This window comes from Micropterus dolomieu, unplaced genomic scaffold, assembly GCF_021292245.1.
Source record: "Micropterus dolomieu isolate WLL.071019.BEF.003 ecotype Adirondacks unplaced genomic scaffold, ASM2129224v1 contig_14883, whole genome shotgun sequence".
NCBI lineage: Eukaryota > Metazoa > Chordata > Actinopteri > Centrarchiformes > Centrarchidae > Micropterus > Micropterus dolomieu.
In genome coordinates this window covers 4,028-7,050 of record NW_025743869.1, presented here as the reverse complement: position 1 = coordinate 7,050, position 3,023 = coordinate 4,028, and the positions used below count along the sequence as shown (strand labels likewise).

At 37.5% G+C, this 3,023-nt stretch overlaps 1 long non-coding RNA gene across 1 annotated transcript; it reads right to left on the bottom strand.

Annotated features, from left to right (window-relative positions):
• Positions 1-233: 233 nt before the first annotated feature.
• Positions 234-2,597, bottom strand: LOC123967036. The gene is made up of 3 exons (XR_006824170.1): positions 2,316-2,597; positions 740-1,154; positions 234-388 (listed from the first exon to the last, which is right to left on the bottom strand). It is a non-coding gene; the product is annotated as an uncharacterized LOC123967036 (long non-coding RNA).
• Positions 2,598-3,023: the final 426 nt, after the last annotated feature.

Sequence of the window (3,023 nt, the reverse complement as noted above, 5' to 3'; positions counted from 1 at the left end):
TACTGTACATTCAGCCAAGGAGCTGTAGATGATAAAATGTTATTAAACAGGTACAACAAATAACACAAACATTCAGATTTGCTTAACAACTGTTCTGTTATTTCACATTAACACAGCAGTCAATTTGTGAAGTACAAAAGTAGCCAATAACTTAATGTATAACAATATTTTAAATAAAATAATTTTTTCACAAGAATATTTGTTTATTTAGTCTGACTCTGTTGACGAGGAAAAACAGTGATGGTGTGAAGGAGCCAGACATACCTATGAGCACATTGAGCTTGTGAGGGTCCAGCTGGTCCTTTGAGGTTTTCGTGGCCTCTAATGGTGCATTCAGACCAACCGCGAATTTTCGCCTCGCAACGCTTTCCTCACGTGAGTACATTCACTGCAAGTGTTCACACACAACGCGAGAAGGCGATTTTTATGCGATAACGTGAATAAACACAACTCGCCTTTACTACAACTTTATGAACCCAAAGTAAACATTTTGCTGTGATTAAATAGCAATAAACGGGTCAAACTGATGCCGAAATAACTACAACATGATGCAGATTTGTTAAACATATTAATTCATGCTTTCTCAGGTCTGTCAGCAAGACAGCAGGACAACAACTTATAAAATGTTTCTTTTCTGAATGGAGTTTGGTTCGATCAGGGCTATGCTATGCTAACTTGGTCACAGTAAAGTACAACGATAGCTGGAATAAAGTTACAGACACATGTTTTCTGAACTCACCAGCTAGTTCAACCTCCTCGCTTTCTTTTCTTCCAGCAATGTCCAGTTTTGTCTGGTTTTTATATAAATATGAAGTTGTAGTCCGACAGAGTTAACGACGCAAACAACAACACTGGAACCGGACTGTGCACGGAAGCTAGCTGCTGAGAAGCTCCAGTGAAGGTAAATGAATGTCGAAATCCCAAAAATTAAAGTAAAAAGCTAATTTAATAAAAGCAGTTAACTCCGAGCTCCTCCCGCGAGTAATCGGCGTAGTTGTCAGAGCTGAATCCGACCGACTATGGGTGTTTATTTGTCCAAATGTTGCAGCGCTGTTCCCTGCTCCTCTTCCCCAACTCACCGCCTGAATGCTCGCTTCGCTTTTGGTCTGAAAGCACCTTAAGCCATCTGAGTGAGGCAACAATCCCAGGAAGCTCTAAAAGAAAAGAAATGCAGTTGCAAATGAAATATATATATATTCAGTTAGGCCAGTACTTGCACCTAGTTTAGTTCTTCATTTGTGTATCATAAACACTGTAATTCTATTCTTATAGCAAATCTTTATTATTATTCTTTATTTCATTTTCTTGAGCTAAGGCAGGAAATTCCAACTCTGGGTTTAGCATTAAGTTGGTTAAAGTTGGCAAAGGGTAGGTTCAACTTTTAAAAGTTGAATCCAGGATCTATGACCATACAATTGGACATAAAGTTGAGCAGTGTTTTACATATCGTGTGGTCAGGCATTGCAGTACACAAAAACATTATTTCAAGTGCATCTTAAAACAATTCTCACATACCCGTGTACACTTCAACATTGCTGTTATAGTTATTGGTCACTGTAATGATTACCCACCCATGGTTGCAGTGATGAGACATCTCTAAAAAACAGTGTACCTTTAGAAGATATCCACTTTTGAATAGTCTAACGCAGATACTTAGCTGATGATTCATAATAGCTTCAGCTAAACTTTAGAATGAATTTATACAAAAATGACAACTGTGGTGATGTCATTACAGACTATATGGGCAGGAATAATAATGATTACAGTGACCAATAACTTCCTGTAAACATGGATATGTGAGTATTAAGGTAGACTATAAAAATGTGAATCTATTCTTTAGCACACAGACAGCAACATATTTGTTGCATTTCTTACTCTGATAAAGACCTCACTGGTCATTTTAACAGTGCAAAAGCAGAATTGAGGGCTCATACACACATGCACAGGCCTGCCTTGTTAAAATCTCATGCATCAAATTCCAGCAACAGGATTACTGAGACTGTATATTACCGAAATTTTAGCAACATTAAAAACTGCCTTTCAGCAAAAAGCAATACATTACTGTAACGTTGATTGCGTTACCTTTGTAACACGTTACTCCCAACACTGTTTAAGGCAGCCTATGGTTGCTGTCTCCATTATGAAGCTATTAAAATGCTAACTAACGTTAGCTAACAAATATATTAATCCACGTGCTAGCATTAGCTAATGCACACCAGAGCTATCCACTAAGGAAAATATTTTCAAACCCAGAGTGAGCTCAGCTCTTGTTAACTTACACAATTGTGTTGTCTTGCTAACAATAATAAACTTACCAAGAAAGACGATTTTTGCTGGCAGTCTCTGCGTCTGTCCTCTCCTGCTTGTACTTGCCAGGCACGCCTCTTTAGCTCTTTTCACATTTAACGTTAACTTCTGTAGGGAGCTGACCGGATATTCTTCTCTTCTGTGTTGTTTTCTTATTAAGTCTGTGGTGTCCACCTTCCAAGTCCGAGTTGGTAAAGTAAAACAAAGGAAACCTGATAAACAAAATGATTTCTGGCCAAAAACAGCTTCCCTCTCAACGACCGTACACATGTTAACTTTCGTGAAGCGGACTTTCACGCAGTGTGATTGGGTCGTCGATTTGAAAACCTTGATTCTGATTGGTCCAACTAAATGCACTGCGCTAGTAGGCTGGGCGGGAGGACACACTTTGCCCCTGTGTACACCTGTTTACCGTTTACACACAGAAACAAGTATATTTACAATATGATTTAAAGTATGCTTATTTCTATATGTTGTTGTTTGTTAAGTTGACAACATGTGCTGCTTCCTTCTTGGCCAGGTTACCCTTATGAAAGAGGTCTCTGATCTCAACTAGCTATTTAATTGATTAAAAAAAATTAAAAGAAAGAAAAGAAATGAAAAAAAAAATAATATGCTTTTGAAAAATACATTTTAATGTTAAAAAAATATGTTTTAAAAATCATACTTCTGGAAATCAGGCTGAAACGTGGCAATTACATAAATAATTACAATAT